Source organism: Lithobates pipiens, unplaced genomic scaffold, assembly GCF_037356315.1.
Source record: "Lithobates pipiens isolate NorthernLeopardFrog02 unplaced genomic scaffold, aLitPip1_a1.2 Scaffold_1, whole genome shotgun sequence".
Lineage (NCBI taxonomy): Eukaryota > Metazoa > Chordata > Amphibia > Anura > Ranidae > Lithobates > Lithobates pipiens.
The window spans coordinates 203,929,580-203,956,562 of NW_027507685.1; the positions used below are offsets into that span (position 1 = coordinate 203,929,580).

General features: G+C 43.0%; 1 pseudogene across 1 annotated transcript in view; it reads right to left on the reverse strand.

The window, feature by feature from the left end:
- The window catches only part of LOC143982188 (protein FAM98A-like), a 60,124-nt pseudogene extending 35,897 nt beyond the window's left edge, over positions 1-24,227 (reverse strand). Inside the window, exons 1-2 of the transcript XR_013274414.1 lie at positions 24,059-24,227; positions 2,702-2,850 (exon numbers count right to left, since the gene is read on the reverse strand). The product of XR_013274414.1 is annotated as a protein FAM98A-like (transcript). The remainder of the gene's footprint in view (positions 1-2,701; positions 2,851-24,058) is intronic.
- Positions 24,228-26,983: the final 2,756 nt, after the last annotated feature.

Consider the following 26,983-nt stretch of genomic DNA (forward strand, 5'->3'; position numbering starts at 1 on the left):
GGGTGCTAGCCAGAGCGTTGCTTTAGCTGCGCTCTGGCTGCCCCCTCCTGTACGTTTCCCTGAACACCGGTGTTTGCACCGAGGCCTTGTGGGAAATGTAGTCTCCAGATTCCCCTAATGGCTCTCTCGCGCAGGCGCACTGCCGCTGTTTACGTCCGCATCGAGCCGGTGACGTCAGACGCCGGCTCGATGGACGGCGGTATATTTATTGGGACACAAAACATTCGGCTCTATTGTGGGGGAGCCGCGCTAGGAGGAAGTCCACGCTTGCTGGCTGGTCAGTAGTTTTAATATTTGATTGCTGAGAATGACTCTCTTTCCTTATCCACACTTCAATTAATGGTAAATGTATTTTTTTTCTCTTAGATATCGTGTAAACAGGTTGCAGAGCCCATGTGAGTGTGCTATCACTCTGGGCTTGTTTTAACCTGAAGGAGAATTCCTTATGCACTTTGGTGGATATAATATAATATCTGGGAAATAAAATATATTAAGGAAATTCTACTTTATCGTCAGTAAATGTAAGTGGATGTATTCAAATAAATAGTAATTGGGCCCCACTAGTATAAATTATTCATTAAAATTAAAAATGCAAAAAATCTTGAAATGATTGCTATATTAAAATATAATTCTCTTTTCTTTTTTAAAAAAAAAGGCTACAGATTACTCCTATATATTGACTATAGTATAAAATATAATAACAACATAGCTCTTATTTATAAATAGTATGCTGATATGATACAATTTTTCTGTTCCAATTAGCCGCCGTCAATGCCCTCTCCAGCTATATTGCCTGGCTGCTGTACTTGTTGCCCTGCATTCCTCTATCCATCTGGTAGTCATATAACTTTTCCTGGGGTACGAATGGGTCGGTAAAATGGGGGTGAGCATATTTCCATCATTTCTTTGAACCTCACTCGTGTCCTTTAAACACTATATATGTCGATTACTTGTATGAATTATGTACAAAGAAATGTATTTTGTGAAATTAATTTATGTTTTCTCTTTTTTGAATTTATTATGTTGGTAGTTGGCTTATCCTCTGATGAAGCATTAAGCGAAACATGTCGGGATAAATCAATCGCAACTACCTCAACTTTACCATCTATTGGACCACAAAGTTGTATATAACCTCAGTATGATTATAGAGATCATTGTTCTGCTTTTATGAATTATGTATAAATAAATTTTGTAATTTTTTAATAAGAATACAGTTTTTGACTTATTGCACCGTTAACATCCCACTCCCTTAGGCTTGGTTTACCTTAAAAAACCTTTTTTGATATTTCTAAAAAGGGATGAGGTGTCAATTAATGGGGTACTGATGGAGGTTTGAATCATTTCCTTGTTTGACACATCATATATATATATATATTATATATATATATATATATATATATATATATATATATGTATACATACATACATACATACATACATATATTTTTTTTTTTTAAGAAAACACATGAAGTCATTACCTTAACTAACTGTGGTTAATATATTCAGTTCACATGCCTTTATCATTTTTGGCAGGTTTAGCAGCCCTAAATGCAGGAGAAGTAAACTGGTAAGTAATGCTTATATCACCTTTTTCCCTTTAAACCAAGCTGGTTCAAACAAACCATTTACCTTGCCAACAGCTGCAGCAGCTGTGCTCTGTATAAGCTGTATGTGTTCTCAGCTACATACAGTATACAGCTCTGTGTTCCAGCAGTGAAATAAGAACATCCTCTTCCAGATAAAAAATCATGTCGGGCTGAGCCCTTCTAAGCCATTCAGAGGAAGCTTTGTATTCTATGAATGAATACCACACTTCCTCTGATCAGCTGAGGCAGAGAGGCAAGCTAAGGATGTCAAAAACGCTACCTAAGCCAATTAGAGAAAGCCTTGTACTCATTCATAGCATATAAAGCATCCTCTGAGTGGAAGAGCAGTGCTCATTCAAATTTTGTTCTGTAAGTGGGACGAGAAGTTCTCATCTTACTGCCAGAATGCAGCACTGTATACTGTATGTAGCTCAGGCTACACAAAGTTTATACAGCACACACAACTGGTAGGGAGATGCCTCATCTGGACCAGCATGGTCCAAATGAACTATTTAAGGTTAAATGAAAACCATCAAGATCAGCCTAAAGCAGGTTTAGCAGCATTTAGAATTTCTAATCAAATCCTGGATGCAGAGAATTCTATTTTCTCTAAACACAGCTAAATGGACTGCACCAACACGCAGGTAAATGGCACCATTAAAAATAAACCACTACATACGTTTGTATGCATTTAGAAATGTCTTCTAAAGACAAATGAACACAGTTTTGACACTGCCAACGTAAATCGGGCCTTAGTCACTGAAGCACATTGGTTGTTTGAATGTTTCTCATCTTATTTTACAGAAAAAAAAAATATATTGTATCTGGACTTTAAGATCATGGAAGCCCCTAAGTGTGTAGCGTGAGCCCTTGACTGCCCAATATCTAAACATCGTACACCCAAACAACCTCCCCTATTTAGTAATGAAAAGAAAAGCTTCAGGAAATTCAGCAGTATACACCTGCTCATAAAAATCTGACAGAGGTTATAATCATTCCCTACACAAATCAAAACGACAAAAAAAGTTTTGGCTATTCATATACTTTAGCTGCTAGTTAGGAGGCAACACAAAGCTGGAATAGAGACATTATTGATATATGTAGCTGGCTCTCACCTTCGGTAGGGCTGACATTTTCCACTAGATAAGACACAGATTTCAGCTCAGACACCAGCCACACACACAGTGCGGTAAACTGCTGACATGCAGCTCCTAACGCACAGGAATCCAGCAGAGAATCTTCCTCAGACAAAGGCCCAGAGTATCTAAAATAAAGAAAAATGTAGGGGAAAAAAAAATAAAATTATAAAAAAATTGCAGTATTTAAAAATTGAGACTTTTCTTCTATTAGTGATAATTCTGTCTTCAAGGTCTACCTCCAGCAAGGTATATTTTCTGACCCGTGATCCTTTTCTGGGTATGGGGGAGCACGTGACCTCCATGTTCCAGAACGTGAACTCCTGAGCGGCTTTTTTATTTTACTTGTTACCGGTACTTATATAGCATTGTCAACAATTTCACAGCGCTTTACATTATATATTATATATATATATATATATATATATATATATATATATATATATATATATATATATATATATATATATTATATTATATTATATTATATTATATTATATTATATTATATTATATTATATTATATTATATTATATTATATTATATTATATTATATTATATTATATTATATTATATTATATTATATTATATTATATATATATATATATATATATATATATTTTTTTTTTTTTTTTTTTTTTTTTATTCGTATATTCACATCAGTCTCTGCCCACAAGGAGCTTACAATCTAAGGTCACAGACAGACATACATACACTAGGGCCAATTTAGACAGGAGCCAATTAACCTACCAGCAGATCTTTGGAGTGTAGGAGGAATACCCAAAGGAAAGCCACACAGGCACAGGGAGTACATGCAAACTCCAGGCAGTTTGTGCTGTGGTTTGGATTCAAACCGACAAACCTAGTGCTGCCAGGCAGAAATTCTAACCACTTAGCCACTGTGCTGCCCCAATCACTTGTTTTTTTGATGGGAAGGCTGTGACACCTCCCAGCTTACCCAGGATGGACAGCTGCAGTGGGGAGGTGGCAAGAGAGCCTTCCTGCTGAGGTGAGCCAACAGGAGACACTGCCATTTTGGGCAAAATATCAGGGCCCCTTCAAAGAAATATGCAGAATAGGTTTTGTCTGGGGACCAATACCAAGGACTACTTTAATCATGCAGTCTTCCTGCCCGCTAGTTACAGGTTTAATGATCGCACTCCCCAGAATGGGTCTTTAAGGCCATCTGTTGGCTGTGACGCCATCCCACTTGCTCACATCATCACATAAAAGACCAGCAGTCACTGCCAGTACTGTATTTCACACAATGATGTTGAGGACCCACTCACATTCCAGGAGAGAAGAGGACAGCTATTTGTATTACATCTTCCTAGACAAAAACGAGAATTTAGGTATTCTGAATATGCTGGGTTGAGATATTTTTTGGCCAGCCAAGAGCTTCACTGTTTAAACATGAATTCCCCTTTCCTCTGTGCTACCAACCTTCTAGATTTATGGGTGGTATTGTAGTGGTACCACTAACTTGATAGCGTGTGCAGAAAGTTATATTGGTTATGGGAGGAACACCATCTAACGCTGCCCTAAAAGGTTTTGAAGAGATCTAGAGAAACCTCTGCCTACCCCTTTTCAAACAGGTACACATTTGTTAGAAGGAAAAAAAAAAATAAATAAAAAAAAAACACCCCCCACACACACCCCAAAAGAAAGCTTGGTTTGTTCCCTGACCAATATGTCACTACAGGGCGTGATTGGAGACAAAGTATCAAAACACACCCAGAATTGTCAGATACCAGTGGCATTTGTTGCTTTTCAAAAGAACAAAGACTTTACTTACTGCCTGCTGGAAATGCTAATATTATTAAAACATGGCTGCTGGTGTATGAGATTTTTTTTTTTTACTGTACAGGGATGCTTGGTGTGCGAGTATAAGAATATATTTACTCATACAGATGCTTGGGTATAAAAGTAAAAATAAGAGAACACCTCTTATAGCATACAGTTGCATTCAGGGAATAGTCAAGTTTAATGCACAGCAAACATTTAAAGGCTTTGCAATGGCAGTTTTTTTTAGTATGGGTTTGTATCAGTGCTCTTCTCCTACTGGTACCAGGAGACAGTGTGTGCTTTAGAAGCTGAGTCATAGCCTTATTACATAGATAGGGCAGAGATTATGGAGTAAACAAGTCGACCATAATGCAGTGGATTTCTGCTGATGATGGTTATAGACTATGCTCTGAAACTGGGGATGGTAGTGCTAGGCACATATACTATATTGTGAATGCAATATATAAAAAAAAAAAGAGTCTCAATAAAAAAAAAAAGTCCTTAAAAATATTGCAGCAGTGCTTCCTGTCCGATCTAATTGACCAGGCAAGCTTTCATATATAGTCCATACAAAAGGAGATGGAGAAGGTCTATTATAGCTTTTATAACTACCACCATACACTTCTCCACGTGTGGGAAGCTTCCCCTATGGGGATGCACTCACTAAAGGCACAGTTTTGCTGTATTTCTAATGATAAACATGCCTCTCTGCCGTTTTACCACAAACCTCCACCAGATATCAGTCACGCTATCAGGGGCTCCAGCAAACCATGTGAGAGGAATGAAATGTCCACATAGTGTAATACTGCTAAAAAGTTTTATTAATCATAAACACCCCCTTTATACAAGTTAAGCATACCAAATTAAAGTTAAAATGAAGCAAAATAATAAAGTGCACTGTGCCTGTGAATTGTCCCGGTCGCCGGAAACAAAGGGCACCCGCGGTGTACAGCAGCGCTGTGCTTCCTAGTTGCCCAGCCCGTGGAACGCACACATCACTTCCAGTAGATCACGTCCCTGACTTCATTTGAGGGTGTGATCTACCAAACTGGAAGTCAGTATTTATGTAAAACCAGCGGCCTCGTAACCAATCAGATCACACTAGTTCAGTGCAAATATTAATAAGCAGGCTGCGCTTCATACCTACTGTCTTTTTACAATTTGGCACTGCGCCGCTTTAACTGGTAATTGCGCAGTCCTGCAATGCTGTACCCATACGAAAATTGTGTCCTTTTTTTCCACACAAATAGAGCTTTCTTTTGATGGTATTTGATTGCCTCTGTGATTTTTATAAAATAAATAAACTCAATTTTAAAGAAGATGGAGGATCTGATCCTCACATCACAAAACAAACAAGAAGTGTTTAACCACTTCCCGACCAGCGCACGACGATGTACGTCGACAGAATGGCACGGGCAGGCATACTGGCGTACAGGTACGTCCAATATTCAATGCCGCCCTGCCATCGGGAGCGCACCGCCGGCGGCACGCTCCCACGCTGGTCGGGACCCCTGTGAGTCTGGTCACGGGACCCGCGGACTCGATCGCCGCGGGCATCCCCGTGATCGTCTCACGGAGCGGCCGAATGGAGGAAATGCTGTGTAAACAACATTTCTCCATTCTGCCTAGCAACTAGTGACGCTGATCTCTGCTCCATGTGATTGGAGCAGAGATCAGTGTTCACTAAATGAAAGCCCAACCCCCCCACAGTTAGTAACACACCCCTAGGAACATTTAACCCCTACACTGCCACCCACTGGTTAACCCTTTCACTGCCATTTACACAGGAATCACTGCATTTATATAGCAGTGATTACTGTATAAATGGACAATGGTCCCAAAAATGTGTCAAAAATGTCCGATGGGTACCCCACAATGTCGCAGTCACAAAAAAAAAAAAAAAAAAAAAAAAAAAAAAAAAAAAAAAAAAAAAAAAAATCGCTGATCGCCGCCATTACTAGTAAAAAAAAAAAAAAATAATAAAAAATTATTAATAAAAATGCTATAAAACTATCCCTATTTTGTAAACGCTATAACTTTTGCGCAAACCAATCAATAATCGCTTATTGCGATTTTTTTTACCAAAAATATGTAGAAGAATACGTATCGGCCTAAACTGAGGGAAAAAAAATATGTTTTTTTTTATATATTTTTGGGGGATATTATAACAAAAAGTAAAAAATAATGTGTTTTTTTCAAAATTGTCGCTCTATTTTTGGTTATAGCGCAAAAAATAAAAACCGCAGGGGTGATCAAATACCACCAAAAGGAAGCTCTATTTGTGGGGAAAAAAGGATGTCAATTTTGTTTGGGAGCCACGTCGCACGACCGCGCAATTGTCAGTTAAAGCGACGCAGTGCCGAATCGCAAAAAGGGGTCTGGTCTTTGACCAGCAAATTGGTCTGGTCTGCAAGTGGTTAAACAAACTTTGGACAATTGGAATCTCTTCATCTTCGCACACGAGGGTCGACGTCTCTTGCAGACTTAGAGCTTTTCGCCAACCCATTTCAGTCTCTGCTCTCTGGCTGCCATCGCGTCTCCTGCCCCCCCCCCTTCCTCCTCCCCCTCGCACACCCCTTCTCTTCCCTCTCTAACTGTCCTTTCCCCCTTGACCCCCCTGTAAAACGGAAAAGGACGGGAGTGAGGGCCCTTGCTCCCCCTGGCGGAGGTGCATTGATACTGCCCGGGGGGTCTCTAGGCGTATTGGGCCTCTAGATGTTGTTATAAGTATACAGATGGGGTTACCTTGATGTTTATTGTGTTCTCATGAAAGTAGTGATCCCATACCGGGATGTGATGTAACCCTGACGTGTAATGTGGGGACCCTTTCTCCCTTCTGTTGGAACTGAATAAAAACTATATTTGAAAAAAATAAACTAAATTTTAGTCATACATTTAGGCCAAGATGTATTCAGCCACGTCTTGGGAAAAAAAAAAAAAAAACCTGGAGGTACTGCCCCAGTAGAAGGCTTATTAGTCGAAACGCGTTGGTCTAGCGTTTCATGCTCCCCATATTGCTTTTTTATCTTTAATTCGTATAATGTGATTTTTTTGGATATTTTTTATGTAATTTTTATGTCATTTGGAATTTTTTCTAATAAAACCTTCAATGGTGGAATTTCACTATGAGAGGCATTGTGTCCTTACTTTTTTTGTTTATGGTGAACCTGCTCCGAGCTTCTAACCTACTGGAACTTCCGAGAGAGAGTCGAGAACCCCTGGAGACCTGAAGTGTAGCGATCCTGAAGTGGGCAGTGACTACTCGGATGGTGATCCATGACCAAGCCTGCATGACACATTTACTATACAGTAGTTTGTGTCCATCACTTTCGGTAAGGGTATCCACCGTTTTCTATAATAATTTCTGGCTGTGAACGGAAGGCTATACATAGTTTATACCAACGAAATATCTGGACTCACGTTTCACATTATTTTGTCATAGTTGGACTTGTCTATGTTTGTACTGGTATTTTAGCACAAATTTTTTTGTATTTCTCACAGGATCGCACAACATGTAATGTGTGCTGTCTCTAAATCTTTCACTACCAGATCATTTGGTGATTTTTATCTAGGTTTTGGTTGCATTTTTTGACATTACAGCGCTACATTGTTTGTTAGTATGCTAGTCTGACAGTCAAAGACCGATGCTAGAGCAGCTATTGGCTACTGGCTATGAACCTCCTTATTCTAGTCCAGTCATATGTCATCACGTTCGAATCCGTCTGACTTTGGAGTGACTGTGTGTGGCCAAGTCCGTTCATTCAGAAAGTCCATCGGAACTCTGCCGAAAGTCCGTGGGGAAGACCATCGAAAAGTCCGGTCATCACTTGCTGAATCCATTTAGAAATTGTGAATAATTAAATATGGCTCTTTACGAGAAAGAGCAGCCAACTCCGTTACCCTTCTTGCAGAAGATATGGCTACCAGAAAAACTAGTTTCCTTGTCAAAAGGACCAAGGGAATATGATGTATTGGCTCAAAAGGCTGTTTCTATAAAGCCAACAGAACTAAATTCAAGTCCCAAGGTTTCAAGGGTGACCAAACCGGTGGATTAAGCCGTGTTAACCCCCTGTATAAAGTTATGGAATGCGATGCAAGTGGTCATTGAAACAATACCAATAAGGCAGAGACCTGGCCTTAGATAGTACTCAAGACCAGCTTCTTCATCTCTAACCCCATTTGCAGAAAGTCAAGGATTCTACCTTTGACATACCTACTGGGGTGCCAACCCCTGGATTCACACCAGGAAACATATGCATCCCACAATCTATAATAAATTCTAGAAGCCGGCTTCCTTACATTAATCAAGGTAGATACCACTGAACTTGACAGCCCACGCTTCTTCAGAATGTGGGTCTCAATAGCCAAACCGTTAAATTTAGCATTTGTAAAGTAGGATGGAATACTAGACCTTGCGAGAGTAGGTCTGGACATGGTGGTAGGGTCCATGGGTCCCCTATTGCCAGCCTTATGATCTCTGCATACCAAGATCTTCTGGGCCACAAGAATCGCAGATTTCCCTTCCTGCTTGATCCTGCAAAGTCATTGAAGCAACAGAATAGGAGTGAATGCATAAATCAGTGAGAACCGATTCCACGGGACCACCAAGGCATCTGTTCCGCATGCTAGTGGATCCCTTGTTCTTGACAAAGTTGTCAATCTTGTTGAACCTGGATGCAAATAGATCTACGTCCGGGATCCCCCATCTTCGGCATATTGCCAGGAAGATCTTGGGGTGAAGGAACCATTCTCTCGGGAACAACTGCTGGTGACTCAAATAGTCCGCCTGCCAATTTTCTATTACTGGAATGAAGACTGCCAATAGGCAAGGTACATTTGTTTTCTGCCCAAGTTAGGATACGATTTACCTCTCTGGGCCACACAACTTCTTGTGCCCCCTTGATGACTGATGTAAGTCACGGCTGTGGCATTGTCGGATTGGATCCTGACAGGACAATTCCATAACCTGAAAGTCCAGGCCCTCAGAGCCAAGCTCGCTGCCTGAATCTCTAGAATGTTGATGGGCAAGTCCATTTCTGATTTGAACCATTTCCCTCGGACAGACGCCTCTTCCAGGACTGCTCCCCAACCTGAAAGGCTGGCATCTGTTACCACCTTCCAGGTAACTGGTAGGAAGAATTTTCCCTTTTGCAGATTGTTGGTTATCTACCACCAACTGAGGCTCCGGCACACCCTCGGAGACAGACACATTGGGAAATCTAGAGTTTGGACCTTCTCGTCCCAAGCTAGTGGGATACTGTTTTGCAGCAGCTTCAAATGAAACGGCCTTGAATGAAGCCACCATCTTTCCCAACAACCTCATACAAAGCCCAACAGAAAGATTATTTTTTGCTTTGACCACCTGAAATCAGTTCCTTTATGGCGCCGATCTTTGCCTTGAATACCTTTTTTTGGGCTGTATCTATGATCAAACCCAAGTATTCCAATCTCCTTGACAGTTTTAAAGGAAGATTTTTTCTAGGTTGAGAATCCAACCTAGGTATTTCAGGTAGTTGACTGTGGTGACCATACTTTGGTCTAAGCGGGCTACCGACTGGTCTATCAAGAGCAGATCATCTAGGTAAGCTATAATCATTATACCTTGGGCCCTTAATCTGGCCAGAACCTTTGTAAACACTCGAGGTGCAGTAGCTAGACCAAAAGGCAGAGCTACAAAGTGAAAATTAAGATTGTCTACCTCGAAATGTAGATATTTCTGGCGAGCGGGGAAAATAGGCACATGGAGGTATGCATCCTTGATGTGGATTGACGACAGAAGTTCTCCTTGTAAGATGGAGACTACTGATCGAATTGACTCCATGCGAAAAGAGCGCATATTCAGGAATCGATTTAGATCTATAATGGGTCTGACATCTCCATTTGTTTTTGGCACTGTGAAAAGGTTTGAATAAAACCCCAATCCCTGCTCTTGCATGGGGACCACCAAGATCACTCCTTGAGACAAAACATGGTCCAATGCTTGAAAGACTTTTTTTTCCTCTGGATCCAAGGGAATGTTTGATCTGAGAAAAATGAGGAGACGGGAACTCTCGGAACTCTGGCTTGTACCCTAGAGCTACAGAGGAAGTCACCCATTTGTCTCGACACTCTTCCTGCCAGACTCTTGAGAACTGCAGAAGTCTCCCCCCCCCCCACACGAGCGAGCGGGGGTGCCCCTTCATAAGGAGGCTTTAGCATTTTGTTTTGTAGGTTTCCTCCCCCAAGGACTTCTTTTGTGCCTGGGGTTGACCCTGAGGTTTACCTCTTGAACTTGATGGCGAAGGGCTGTCGTGACTGCCTGGAGGCTGATGCCCCTGGCACTGCAGAAGGAGCTAGTTTAAATTAAAATACGTTTACTCCTTTTAAAAACTGGCAAAAGGGTACTTTTTTCACTAGAAATTTTTTGGATGTATTTATCCAAATCATCCCCAAACAGCCATTCACCACAGAAAGGAAAACTAGCCAGGAGCTTTTTGCAAGATGCTTCGGCTGACCAATTTTTCAACCATAGTATTCTACGCATATGTACCAGCCCAAGTGTAAGGCGCGAGGCCTGAATATAATCTCTCATAGCGGCTATTGTAAAACATAAGGCCCCTGGTAGCTTGGATAGCCTTGAGAACCTGTTTAAACTGGTCTTTCAAGGATTGACATACAGCAATTACTGCCACCGCAGGTTGAGTCACTGAAGCTGCCAAAGAAAATGCGTTTAACAGGAATTCCAATTTTTTTATCCGTTGCATCCCTAAGCATTTGAGCATTGTCTACTGGACAAGTCAAACTTTTATTCACAGAGGATATAGCAGCATCAATTGCTGGTATCTCCCACTTTTTAGTGAATTTTTCCTGCATAGGATAAAGAGTTGGAAACTTTTTGGGAGGAAAAAAAAAATACTTTTCTGGGTGATCCCACTGAGAATACATAAGCTGTTCCAGCAATGAATGGACAGGAAAGGAATGCACAGCTTGAGGATGCTTTAGTGAACCCAAACAAGAAGTGGGCTTATCAACCAACTCAGTTAAAAAGGTAGCATAAAAGTGGAGCGGACCAACTCACTAAGAGATTGCACCATCAATCTCTCAAATTGTGAAGCCGAAGGAGGTCCTTCCACATTTGACCCCCCAAAAGAGGAGTCATCAGCCTTTTCATGGTCCCCTGAGGGAAATTTGGGGTGTTTCTACCTCCCCTTCTGACCATAGCCTGATGCACAATGCAGTGGTACTACCAGAAGAAATTGCACCCACTGCTTGCGCAAATAGTCCAGCAACTGCCGCCGCTATTAATGCTCAGCCTTATGCTTCAGTAAATGTGCCTAGGAAATGCCTGTGTCACCACTTACATGCCCCCTTCTGCTCGTGTCCCTCCAACAGCTGCAATCAGCCAAATGGAGCTTTTTATAATGCACTCCTGCACTGGACGTTGCTACACACTAACGCCACGCCAAGCCATGCCCCCTCTGTGTTCCAACCGCACCCCCTCCTCTTCAAATTTGCGTTTTTCCATGCAAGCACAGGCCTCCGATCCGACGTGTGTATATAATATATGTGTGTGTGTGTGTGTGTGTGTGTGTATATAATATATGTGTGTGTGTGTGTGTGTGTGTGTGTGTGTGTGTGTGTGTGTGTGTGTGTGTGTGTGTGTGTGTGTGTGTACATGGGGGGGAACGGTGAAGAGGAGAGCTGGTGACAAATCGCCGTGCAGAGGTGGTGAACGGAGAGGCATCCGCAGATTGTTCTAGCTTCCCCTATCTATCCAGGAAGAGGGGGAGAGCTTCTACGAAGGTGGGGGGGTGTTTTTTGAACCCCTCCCCCCAGTATCCTACCGGAGGCCTGGGACTGCTAGCCGGAGGGAAGTCTGCAGCTTCTGCTAGCAGTCTAAGTCATGAACAAGCTATATACAGCCCCCAGTGGTGACTTTAGTCATGACAACATTTACTTTTAAAAGCGACAAACCATAAGAAAAGTTGAACTTATATTTTGAAGCCCAAATCCAGAAAACTTTAGGGCTGGGTTCACACTATTGCGAATGGGATGCAGGTTTATTTTCATGACAGGAGAGTGTTCAGGGAGGCCACGGAGCGCATTGCACAGGGTTTGTGAGTCTTTGGATCAGTTTCAGGTCCAAATTCAGTCAAAAATGTGGACCTAATTTGGACCTGAAACAGTGAACAGGGACGCTCCAGACACCCTGCTGTATCCCACGGCCGCACAGTGTGAACACAATGATTCCTTGCAGATGTGCTGTGCCTGAGCATTAACCACTTGCTTACTGGGCACTTAAACCCCTGTCCAGACCAATTTTCATCTTTCAGCGCTGATGTACTCTGAATGACAATTGCGTGGTCATGGAACACTATACCCAAATGAAATCCCACAAATAGAGCTTTCTTTTGGTGGTATTTGATAACCTCTGCAGTTTTTATTTTTTGTTATAAAAAATATAATATAATTTTTTTATATATATATATATATATATATATATATATATATATATATATATATATATATATATATATATATATATATATATATATATATATATATATTATTGTGTTATAAAAATTTTGCAAACGTACTTTTTCTCCTTCATTGATGTACGCTGATGAGGTGGCAGTGATGGGCACTGATTGCTTACACTGATAGGCAGCAATGCTAGATGGCACTGATTGGCACCACTGGTGGGCATTGACAGGTGGCACTTGTGGGCACTGGCAGGTGACAAGGACAGATGGCACTGGCAGGGGGTATTGAATGGCACAGAGGAGGCAGATGTGCCTCCTTCCTCTTTGGGACCGATGTCCCTTCAACATAAGCCGCTGTCAGCGTGAGGAGAAAAAAAAAAAAACCAACCACAGAGCTTTTGTTTACATCATGTGATCAGCTGACAGCTAATCACATGATAAGGGGCTGGGACCGGCCCCTTACTAGGATCGGTGATCAGCCAAGTCTCAGTGATGCGGTGATCACAGCGCGCTCCCTGTGCGCCCTGCAGGGAAAGACGTCCTATGACAGCTTCCCGGGAATTGAGGTCCGCACTGTAGCCATCATTCGGCTATGGCCCAGACCTCAAGTGGTTAAGGGTTAATTGCTTGTTTAGGTCTAGGGGACAAAAGGTAGGACGAAGATCTTAATTATCCAATCCTTCTGCAGCGTCTTCTCCCCCCGCTCCAGAAGTCTAAGGGCTCAGCCCCACTGCATAGTAAAACCCCCGTTAGACTTACCGGTAACGGTATCTCCAGGAACCTTCCAGGACAGCTACTTGAGAGATGACTGGCTCCGCCCTCTATAGGAAACACAAATCAGATACAATTTAAAATGCCCCACCCCTTCCTTCTGACCCTCAGTTGTTTAGAAGATCAAGTAAACCTCCACCAAAAGCGCACTCGGTAGAGGAAAAAAAAACAGAAACTCAAAAAATTAAAAAAAAAAAAAAAAAAACACCACCACCAGGTAAACAAGGTTGACCAGTGAAAAAATAAATAAATAAATAAATAAAAAAACAGAATAGGGTGGGAATATAGACACTGTCCTGGAAGGTTCCTGGAAATACCGTTACCATTAAGTCTAACGGGGGTTTTCCTCCCCCTCACCTTCCAGGACAGCTACTTGAGAGGATAAGCAAGATTCTATACCTTAAGGAGGGACGATAGCCTGAAGCACTTTCCTACAAAAGGAGAGGTCCTGGCTGGAAAGCATCTGTACTCTATAATGTTTGACAAATGCATGAGATGAGGACCAGACGGCAACTTTAGAAATTTCTTCCCATGAAGCACCCGCTCTTTCTGTCCATGATGTGGCTATGGATCGCGTTGAATGGGTCCTAATTCTAGAAGGAGGGGTGTGACCCGACGCTTTGTATGCCTCACAAATAGCTCCCCTAATCCACCTAGCAATAGAACTTCTTGATGCTTTGGAACCTTTCTTGGGGCCACTGAATAATGCCAACAGTTGAGAGGAACTCCTAAAATGATTGGACTTTTCTAGATAAAGTAGAAGATATCTCTTTACGTCTAACAGACTAAATCTTTCCTCCTCCGCATTCTTGGGAGAGGTGCATAAACCAGGAAGAACTACCTCCTGGGACCTATGAAAGTTGAAAGAGACTTTGGGTAAATATAAAGGATCAGGCTTAATCACTACCCTGTCCTCTCTCATCCTCCGGAAGGGATCTTTACAGGAAAGAGACTCTAGATCAGAAATCCTTCTTCCTTACGTAATAGCTAAAAGGAAGGAGATCTTAAAAGAAATAAAATTTCAGGGAAGCCTCATGCAAAGGCTCAAAAGGAGCCCTTGTTAGCGCATTTAACACTAACGACAGATCCCAGGGAGGAATATGCATGTCTAGAACCTCCTGTCTAAAAGGATCCTCTGCTAGTTTTCTCTCTGAAAACAAAGATAGGGCAGCAATCTAAACCCTAAGGGTGCTGACAGATTCCCTTTTCCACTCTTGTCTGCAAAAAAATCCAAAATACAGCGAGTGGAAAAATAATCTAAACCAGTTTTCCTTAGCCAGGAAATAAAAGTTTTACAAACTTTCCCATAGGTACTTCTTGTGACTAACTTATGGCTGTCCAAGATAGTTTGAATACCCTTCTCTGAACATCCCCTTAACTGTAGGATGCGCCACTCAGCCTCCAGGCTGTCAAATGGAGGGTTTGGATGCAACACTGGTTCCGAACTGGTAGAGGCCAGGAAGGACTCACAGAGAGGGCCCTCAGAGAGGAAAACCAACTCCTCCTGGGCCACCAAGGGGCAATCAGAACAACTTCTGCCATTCCTGAATAATTTTCTAAACTACTAGAGGTAGGTTGGGGAAAGGAGGGAAGGCGGAAGCCAGCGTGAAATCCCACAGGAAGGAGAGAGCATCCGTCCCCAAGGACTCTGTCTCTCCCTTCAGAGAGAAGAATGCTGGCAGTTTTCTGTTGAGACTGGAGGCAAAAAGATTGACTGTGGGAAGACCCCATCTTAGCACCACCTCCTGGAACATGCCTTGATGTAGTTCCCAATTGCTGGAACTGATGCTCACCCTGCTCAAATAGTTTGCCCACACGTTTTCTGACCCCCTGATGTGGACTGCCCTGACTGAAGTGACATTGATCTCCGCCCAGGACAGAATCTGCTGTGTTAATGACAGAAGTGACTTTGAGCGAGTGCCCCCTTGCTTGTTTAGATACTCCACAGTTGTGGCATTGTCTGAGAAAATTAATAAGTCTTTTGAATAGACCCTCTCTTCCAGAGACACAAGGGCTCTCCCCACGGCTAGACGTTCTCTGAAATTCAAGGAGCGGACTGCCTCCTCTGGCAACCAGGCTCCCTGGGCCAGCCAGTCTTGCGAGTGAGCATTCCAACCCCACAGACTGGCGCCCGTGGTAATTTTTACCAGGGAATGTTGTGCCCAATCCTTCCTCCTCTGCAGATGTTCTCGTTGCTCCCACCAAGAGAGATCGAGAAAATCTTCTCCTGGCAGCTGCACCACCTGATCAAGAGAACTCTTCCTGCGATCTCAATGGAGCAAGAGAAAAGCCTGAAGGGGTCTGGAGTGTAACTGGGCCCAAGGCACCCCCAATAGCCACAGTCATTAACCCCAGCAACTGCATGATCTGCCAAAGGGAGGTCTGAGGGAGCAACTTGAAGGCCTGCATGGAGAGAAGAATAATTTTCAAAATTTTCTCATCGGGAAGAAAAATCTTTTGGACAACAGAGTCTATTAGATAACCCAGGAAAAGTATGCTCTGGGAGGGCACCAGGCAAGACTTTCGTTAGTTGACTTTCCACACCAATTTCTGAAAGGTCCGTAAAACCAACTGCAAATCCTGAACAAGGGAATCCTTGTCACGAGCAAAGATCAAAAAAATCATCTAGATATGGGACGATTGAGACACTTTGAATCTGAAACCAGGCCATGGTGTTGGTAAAAATTCTGGGTGCTGCCAAGAGACCAAAAAGGAAGGGCATTGAACTGCCAGTGACTTGGCTCGTTCCCCATGAGAACCACAAACCTGAGAAACCTCCGGTGACTCTGGCAGATTGGTACATGAAGTTAAATGTCCTGAAGATCCAGGGTAACCATAAAGAGCCCTGGAAACAACAGATTCCTTACTGAATAAATGTTCTCCATCCGGAAACGTCCGTAGACTATGCATTTGTTCAGGACGCTTAAAATTGATGACCAAACAAAAGCCGCTGAGTTTCTGGAACAGGAGAAATAACTCCCTCTGTTTCCCGCACAAAAATCAGATTTGACATGGCTTGCCGTCTCTTGGCAAATGGTAAGAAAAAAAACCTCTGGGGGGGGGGGGGGGGGGGGGTGTAGGGAGATTTTTGAATTCCAACCTGTAACCCCTTTCCAGAGTTTGAAGAATAAAGGAATTGTCGGAAATCTCTGCCCATTGCTTGATGAAATGGGACAAGCTTCCCCCTACCCCTATTCTGGCATCACTGGGGATTTTTGGAAGGGGCTGAAGGAGCAAAGAGAGCCCCTGATTTTTGCTTGTCTTTGTTAAAAGACCACTTCTTTGCCTGTTGGTTTTAAAATTAGTCTTGTTTTGGAAGCCACGAAAAGGCCTCTTATTCTGGGTTTTATTCCTTTGGGAAGAAGGGAACCATTTACTCTTCTCAGAGGAATGGGCTAGGACCTCCTCTAAGGAGGAACCAAATAAGAGCTTGCCTTCAAAGGGGATGCCGCAGAATTAATTAGAGCAGAAGCCATGGCTGCCGATTTCACTGAATCTGCTGCTGCATTATGTAGCAATGAGTCGGCCTTTCTATCCATTTTATCCTTAAAGTGGTTGTAAACCCTTACAAACCACTTTGACCTACAGGTAAGCCTAGATTAAGGCTTACCTGTAGGTCCAAGCAATATCTCCTAAACCTATATGGTTTAGGAGATATTTGCCCGAAAATGGGCACCGCTGTCGCCATAGACGCGGCAGTTCCAAGAATGGAGCTGCCGCATTTGTCGACTCCCGTGCACATGCGCGGGAGTGACGTCATCGCGGCTTCGCCGCTGTCATTCGGCGGAGCTGCGAGACGCCACCAGCAAGATGGATGCGGCGGACTACAGGGGACAGCGGCGACTTCGCTGGCTCCTGTGTCAGGTAAGTGACACATAATGGGCTACTATGCGATGCATAGTAGTCCATTATGCTTTACCTTTGCAGGGAAAAAAAGAGGAAGTAAACTCATCAGGGTTTACTTCCTCTTTAAGGACCCCAGAATCTTCAAAAGAAAGATCTGACCTTTTGGACACCTGTGACATAGGGGCATCTAATCTGGGACATGTGAAAAAAAACCTCCTCAAACCCAGACTGAAAAGGGAATCTTCTTTTGTGTCCTCTGGAGTGGAACAATCTCTTTTCAGGTTCTCTCCACTCAGAAAGAATCATGTCCCTAAGTCACTGGTGCACCGGAAAGGCTCTAGCCTTCCGTCCCTGTAGACCCCTATACATTTTAATCTGCACAGATTGGGATTGCTGAGGCATCTCAATCTGCTCCAAGGTATATATTGACTTTAGTAGTTCGTCAATATCTTCAACTGGATAAAGATATTTAAATGAGATACCTGTATCTTCCTCATCAGATGAAGAAACTGGATTCTCACCTTTCTCTAGATCAGAAGTATTGTGTGAACTAATGGTCTCAGATACATACAGACACAAGGGAAGGGATCTAGCAGAGGCTGAAGGCTCTTGAGCTAAGGGTCTAGACGAGGAAGGTCCTAGACCAGATACCCTGTCATTAAGGGACCGAAAGGAGTCCACAACCTCCTTCATGGAAGACATACATTAACTCTTTAAAAGAGGCAGTCTCTGAACTAGCTTTGGCTGGAATACAATCCTCACAAAATAGTTTTCTATAACTATCAGAAAGCCTGGCCCTACAGTTTCCACATTTCTTCTTCACCGGTTTGGCCTAGAAAAAAAAAAAAAAAGCAGAAACAAGAACCATAACTGAAAAGCAGTTCCATACAAAAGGTCCTCTGCTGTAGAGCTATCCACAGACAAGGGCTTACCTTGGGGGTAGTATGGGACCCGGATGCTGCCGCTGGTTCAATACGAGCAGACACTCCATTCGCAGTCCTGTCCTCAAGCTCCATGAAGCAAGTGGAGATTGCCCGTAAAGTAAACTGCTGCTGTACCGCTAAATGCGCTGGTCTGGCGTTCAGGCAGACTTTTCCCCAAGCAGCATGTCCTCAGTGTATCCACGCTGTGCTTCCTTATAAAAAAACGGCACCCGGAAGTGCATCATGTGACTTCCGGTTCCGGCGCCATCTTGCAGATACACCTGCTGAGCAAAAAAAACAGGTCCAGGCCAGCCACAAAAACAAAACAAAACAAAAAAAGTTCCTTAAGTGCATTGTGTTTGGACGCCGGACACAGTGCCCTTATGGGAAGCGTCACATCTATGCAATCGCGAGATTGCAGACGTTGCACTGCATTTGCAGGTGTTTTCTGAAGCGCCGATTAGTTTCCGGTTGGCCATAGTAATCTATACTACAGGCGCCGGGCGGAAGCTTCTTGGCGCTTCAGATTTGATTGATATCTGACCTCAGATGTCACTTCCTGTATCTCTCTCTCATTGCGCCCGGGAGAGGAACCATGCCTCCATCAGCGCTGCCAGTGGAAGGAGACACCGCAGGAGAGTACAACAGCAAGGTAAGTACCTCTGGGGGGAGGGGGGGGGAATTTGAAGTGGCAGACGCTGCAGGCTGCATTTAATGGGACACAGGCAGGCTGCATTTGGGGGGGGGGGGGGACAGAGGCTGCATTTGGGGGAGGGGGGGTGACAGAGGCTGCATTTGATGAGGGACTCCGCTGGCGGCACCCGATGGCATCTGGTTGTAGGTGGCATGGCTAGTGACACGCTCAGGGCTCCCACTGATTCTGCATTATGGCGAGTTGAATGATTTAATTTTATATTACAATGTAATAATAGAAATAATGCGCTTCAATCATCCTGACACCATAACAAACATGGTGCCAGGATGATTGAAGTGCCAACACTAGGTGTTTGGAGTATCTTTATCTGCTGATTGTTAAACTTTCTAGAATACACATTTCTATTGTTGTGTAGGATCTGGGCCTGCTTTCCCTTCATTCCTCTCTCCCTCCATCGCTCAAACCATGCCCATTTTCACCAAGTGGGAGGGGTCAAAAAGGAAGGGCAGGGTCTGGTGCCCCCCCCCCCCCCCCAAAACTTCACCAGCCATGACTGGGCCTAACTCTGAAAGTAATGAAGCCAAAGTCAGCAAATATAAGTTTTACAATTAGGTCAGGGCTCGACAAACCCCAGGTCACCATGGCGACAAGTTCCATCTTGGCACCTGGGCTGCCACCCAAAATGCTCCCCACACCTTGTGCAATCACCCACCTGTTATGTATTCATGGCTCTGCGTGATCATCTGTGGGCCCAGGACTGGCATAGTGGGTGCCGCCGGATGGAGAAGAGGGGAAGAGAGTGGACACGTTTGCTCTCCTCCCCTTCTAGTTGTTGACCTGAAAGTGATGTTGACAGTTTCCCTGGCCATCAAGGCCGGGCAAGAATGTAATGAACCTGGATATCATATTAAAATATATAAAACTTTTTGTCTCTTATGTGATGGGGGGGGGGGGGGGGGTTATGGCTTTCATATTTTACAGAAAACAAAAATTAAAAATGTGGCAATTTATTGCATTTTTTTGCCTCTGAAAATTAACTTTTTTAATGAAGTTTTTCATTAATACCATGTGACATGGAACTACCACCATTTATTTTCTAGGGTGTGCTTTCAGAAAACATAATGTTTGGGGGTTTTAAGTAATCTACAGGCCTAAAATTATTTTTTAAACGTGTGCAAAAACACAACCTACTGCCAGTGTACCACTGATTAGATTTGTCAATTTAAGAAAAAATTAAAATGGTTCCTAGATCCAAAGCACATACACACATACATACAGATGCAGATTTGGCAGCTGCACATCCATGATGCAAATCTCCTGTTCTACCACGTCCCAAAGGTGCTCTATTGGATTGAGATCTGGTGACTGTGGAGGATGTTGAACGTTACAATGAGGTCACTGTACTCCAAGAAACCAGTGATGAGATGATTTGAGCTTTGTGACATGATGCATTATCCTGCTGGAAGGAGCCATCAGAAGATGGGTACACTGTAGTCATAAAGGGATGGACATGGTCAGCAACAATTCTCAGGTGGACTGTGGTGTGTAAAACGATGCTCAATTGGTACTAAAGGGCCCAAACTGTGGCAAGAAAATATTCCCCACACCATTACACCACCAGCCTGAGCTATTGATACAAGGCAGGCTGGATCCATACTTTCATGTTGTTTACTCCAAATTCTGACTCTACCATCTGAATGTCGCAGCTGAAATCGAGACTCATCAGACCAGGGAACATTTTTCCAATCTTCTATTGTCCAGTTTTGGCGAGCCTGTGCGAATTGAAGCCTCAGTTTCCTGTTCTTAGCTGACAGGAGCGGCAACCAGTGTGGTCTACTGCTGCTGTAGCCCATCTGCCACAAGGTTCAATATGTTGTGTGTTCAGAGATGGTATTCTGCATACCCGGTTTGTAATGAGTGGTTATTTGAGTTACTGTTGCCTTTCTATCATCTTGAACCAGTCTGCCCATTCTCCTCTGACATCAACAAGGCATTTTCCTCCACACAACTGCCGCTCACTGGATATTTTCTCTTTTTCAGACCATTCTCTGTAAACCCTAGAGATGGTTGTGTGTGAAAATCCCAGTAGATCAGCAGTTTTTGAAATCCTCAGACCAGCCCGTCTGGCACCAACAACCATGCCACGTTCAAAGTCACTTGAATCCCCTTCTTCCCCATTCTGATGCTCCGGTTCGACTTGCTGAAATTCATCGACACCACGTCTAGATGCACAGAGTTGCTGCCATGTGATTGGCAATTTTTGTTACCAAGCAATTGAACATGTGTACATAATAAAGAGCGTGATAGATATAGATAGATAGATATATAGATATATATATATATAGATATAGAGAGAGAGACCGGCTGATATTTGCCATTTTTTAATTAATCGGCATCGGCCGATTGAGCTGATAAAAAGGACGATTTAGAACAGCGGGACTTGGAAATGACTTCTGTAATAGAAGTCAGTGTAAGTTGCCTGTGTCATAGAAACCTCTTCCTCCTCTCTGGGCAGTCTGCCAAGAAAAGAACAGAAAGATACAATGTTTACACTTGAATGAAATCATCTCAGTGTGTAGAGTTCTCAGTTTAACCATTTAAAGACTAAATCTTTTCTGACACTTGTTGCTTACAAGTAAAAGTCCTGTATTTTCTGCCAGAAAATCACTTAGACCCCCAAAAAGTATATATATATATATATATATATATATATATATATATATATATATATATATATATATATATATATATATATATATATATATATATATATATATATATATATATATATATATATATATATATATTTTTTTTTAGCAGAGATCCTAGGGAATAAAATAGCGGTTGTCACACGGCATTTGCGCAGAGGTCTTTCAAATGCATTTTTTTTTGGGGGGGGGGGGGGGGGGGGGAGGAAATACACTAAACGATTTAAAAAAAAAAATAAAAAAAATAAAAAAACAGTAAAGTTAGTCCATTTTTTTTTTCGTCCAAAAGTTTTGAGTACTTGTTTTTATTTTATAGGCTGCTTGCACACTGGAGCGGGCAGACGTTGATGGTAAAATGTTGCTAGTTTTAGCAGTGCTTTACCATAATTTTAGCGGTGCTATTCGGCTGCTAGTGGGGCGCATATAATCCTAGCTAGCGGCCGAAGAAGAGGTTAAATGCGCCCGTGAAGCACCGCTGCCAAATCGCATTGCATGCGCTTGGGCAGTGGTGCCCATTAATATCAATGGGCAGGAGTGGTGGAGAAGCGGTATACACCACTCCAAACGTGCTGCTTGCAGGACTTTTTTTTAACATCCTACCAGCGCATCGCCTCAGTGTGAAAGCACTCTGTCTTTCACACAGACTGCAGGGGAGCCGTTTTGCAGGCACTTTACAGGCGCTATTTTTAGCCCAAAAGCGCCTAAAAAAAACGCCCCAGTGGGAAAGGTGTCTGTTAGGTTTTATGAGATGAAAGGGGATAAAAAAATAAATAAAAAAAAAAAAAAAAAAAAATCAGCCTAACATATCGGCCCAAAAAAAAAAAAAAAAAAAAAATCGGCATCATATATCGGCCACCATGATTTCTAAATATCGGCATCGGCCAGAGAAAAACCCATATCGGTCGACCTAATATATATATATATATATCCCCCCAAAAGGAGCTGCTGGTTATTTTTGGGCTTACCGTTACCTTCCGTTCTCCTTGTTGCACGTCTAGGGGGATGTCCCCTGGTAGATGACCCAGTAACATGAGACTGATAATAGATCCACTTGATTGGATTTTATTTGCAAAAACTCAAACCATTGAACAGTCTTTCAACTTGGGATCAGAGGGTTGGGAAGGAATTCAGGTACTCTCAATGTCAAAGTCTATAAACGTTAAAGAACTTGCTTACTTTGACTGCATCCAGAGAATAGCCATTCACAGCTGGATGATCACTCAAGTTGGACAGGCCCTCTCTCACAAGGCCTAGCAGCCAACAAGATGCTTACTCAGGAACAAAGTCTTTAACACAGAAGTTGTTGCAGAACACGTAGGGAAACTAAGATTTAGAACACTTGTAGGATACCTGGATCTTTCAGCCTGTTTGGCGATATCCACAAGACCGGATTCTCTCAGATACTTCAGCCCTTCCAGGCTCTTGTTAAGAAAACCAACCTTTACATGGTGTTCTTCTAAAGAGTCCTCCCCTGGAATGCTTGAAGTACAATGGGTCTCTCCCAAACCGGAGATGGCACCCAACCACCTTGGAATCCTCTTTTAGCTTCCATGCCTTGGGCTAGCCAGCCCAGAGGCATCAAAGTCAGGTGGATCCGCACCCCAGGCAATAGCTCTCCTGGGGGCTGGTCAGGAGGAGCAGGACCAAGTAGTCAGAACATCATACTGGACCGGAACCCTGAACCACATGACGTCTGCATCTTAGATACCCTCTCCCAGAGGGCACAGCGAGAGGGCCACTCCCACTGACCTGACTCCGAAAGAGAGTAACTTAAGCCCCTGACCAGACCATGTTTCACGCCTGCCACCAAAGACAGCGCCCCCTGTGGCCGGGCCGAACATCTCACAGTCCAGTCAGATTGACACAGAAGCCAAATTTAATCAAATAGGCCCAAACCAAACTGTAGTTTGGGTAAAGAGCTTTAACTTGGTAAAAACGCATAGCGTGTGCTCTTCAGGAGCCCGCCGCTATATATAATATATATATATATATATATATATATATATATATATATACACACACACACACTTTAGGTACACCTGTTCAATTGTACACCCATCACTGTGTACATATACGTATCCACACTCACAACACAGTGTACATATACATATCCACACTCACAACACGGTGTACATATACATAGCCACACTCACACGGTGTACAGGAGAGGGGGGCTGTCACACTCACCCGAGTTCCCTGAGCAGCCCCGCCGCCTGTGTCAGTAATATCCCCCGGTATCCGGGCTCTTCCTCCTCTCCGTGGGACTCCATCTTTCTGTCAGACTTCTCTCAGCCTATTACTTCCGCCTTGTCTCCTAGTAACCGACGCCGACTCACGTAATACACGTCACCGGGAGCCACGGCCAATCAGGAGGCGGTGCCGTGTTCCCTAGCAGGAGTAAAGTTGATGTACGTCCTGGCCCCTCCCCCTGTACACACAGTGGGAGGAGCTAGATATGTGGCTGGCTTCCTCTCTTATTCTAAGCAGGCACAGCAGCATACACAATGGTTGGAGGTCCAGGGATAGGAGGGAGTATAGACTGTTATTTTATTAAAGAGATGCTAAGGTCTCCAAGATTTTGTTTAATGTTAAAGAGGTCAGAATGAAAAAAAAGGAGACCTGTAAAATGGGAAATATGTGAACTGGTATTGCAAACTGGTGCCAGTACTTGAGGAAAATGAATGAATGAGAACGGAGAGCCTGGTCACATGACCTGTCAAAGCAATGCAAGCATTCATTAGTAGCATTATGCAGAGATCACTTTGGGGACACCCCCCACTATTTTCACCGCTATCAGCATTGAATGAATGGCGAGTAAAATGCAGACACTCGGGCTGGTCTGAGTATTACCAAAACTGGAACAGACAGAATCTGAAGCAACTGTGCATGGCAACCAATCAGATTCTATTTTCAGCTTGTTCAGTTAAAGTGGAACTAAACCCACCGATTTCAAAAAACACATTCCAGGCATGTCAGGAATATAACTGTCACATTTGCTTGTTCCAACCAAACTGTCAAACCATCACATGGCTGGTGTCATAATAACTGATCATAGGTGCAGCAACATGGCAGTTGTAGATCAACAGAGGCCAAGATGGCCGCTTCCTTGGCTCTATAGGATATATAGAAGGATTTAGTTCTATTTTAACCAGTTATGGACCATTCGGCGTCATACTGAGGCAGGTTGGCAAGGCTGGAAGAATCACCTTAGGTGTACATTGGCCGGTTTAGATCCCCATACACACTATCAGATTTTCTGCTGATTTTTTCCTGATGCCTGATTGCATACAAATTGAAGCTCCTAAATTTGACCTCATACTATATGGTTTTGGCAAATCTGAAGGAAAAAATCCCCAGAAAATCTGATAGTGTGTATGGGGCCTAAGAGCCATACGGGCTGTGAGCCAGCGATGCCAGAGCCAATGCGTGTGACCGGCGCCTGCATTGTCCACCGGCCACATGGAATCCCTCCACAAAGAGCCAGAACGGGGATCTATCAATGTAAACAAACAGATCCCCGTTCTGACAGGGGGGGGAGAGGGATATCTGCTGTTCCTAGTGATCAGGAACAGCGATCTCTCTCCTCGTCCAGTCACTACACTCCCTCCACAGTTAGAAACAATTCCTAGGACACCCTTAACTCCTTGATCGCCCCCTAGTGTTAACACCTTCCCAGCCAGTGTAATTTATACAGTAATCAGTGGTTATTTTGAGCACTGATCGCTGTATAATTGTCACTGATCCCAAAAAAGTGTCCGATCTGCCTGCCTAAATGTCGCAGTCCCACTAAAGTACTAGTAAAAAAAAAAAGTATAATAAAAATGCCATAAATATATCCTCTATTTTGTAGACACTATACATTTTGTGCAAACCAACTAGTATTCACTTATTGTGATTTTTTTTTACCAAATATATGTAGAAGAATACATATCGGCCTAAACTGAAGAAGAATTATTTTTTGGGGGGTATATTAAAGTATAGCAAAAAGTAAAAATTTGGAGTTTTTTTGAAAATTGTCACTCTTTTTTATTGTCAGTTAAAGCAATGCAGTGCCGTATTGCAAAAAATGGCCTGGTCATTAAGGGGGTAAATCCTTCTGGGGATGAAGTGGTTAAAGACTGCCTACCACAGATATACTGCGGCAGGTCGGCTCTATTGCATGAAACAATGTACTTCATGAAATAGACAACGGGGGGGGCGCGCACGCTGATTAGTCAGAGGGGGAGCCAATCAGCGGGTCTGGTGGACGCGATGTCTGCCGGGACCCACCGATCATTCCCCAGAGAGGCAGAATGGCAATCTGCCTTGTAAACAAGGCAGATCACCGTTCTGACAGGGGAGAACACAGTGATCTCTGTGTTCACCCAATCAGCCCATCCCCCATACAGTTAGAAAGCATTCCCTAGGGACACACTTAGCCCTTTGATCGCCCCTGGTGTTAAGCCCTTCCCTGCCAGTATCATTAGTATAGTAACAGTGCATATCTTTAGCACTGATCACTGTAATAATGTCACTGGTTCAAAAAAGTGTCAAAAATGTCAGTTAGGTGTCTGACTTACCTGCCGCAATGGTACAGTCCTGCTAAAAATCGCTGATCGCCGCCATTACTAGTAAAAAAAGAAAATAAATAAAAATGCCATACAAAATATCCCATAGTTTGTTGACGCAATAACGTATGCGCAAACCAATCAATATACCCTTATTGGATTTTTTTTTTACCAAAAACATATTGGCCTAAATTGATGAGGAAAAAAGATTTTTAACATTTTTTCATTGGATGTGTTTTATAGCAGAAAGTAAAAAATATTCTTTTTTTTTTCAAAATTGCCACATTTTATTGTTTATAGCGCAAAAAAAATAAAAACCACAGAGGTGATCAAATACCACCAAAAGAAAGCTCTATTTGTGGGGAAAAAAATGGCATAAATTTTATTTGGGTACAGTGTAGTACGATTGTGCAATTGTCAGTTAAAGAGACGCAGTGCCATATCGCAAAAAAATGGCCTGGTCATGCAGGGGGTAAAACCTTCCGAGCTGAAGTGCTTAAAGAGGATTTTTAGTCAGAAAATCCAGTTGTTCTAGATTACTTCAGGCCCCTTATGCAGGTATAAC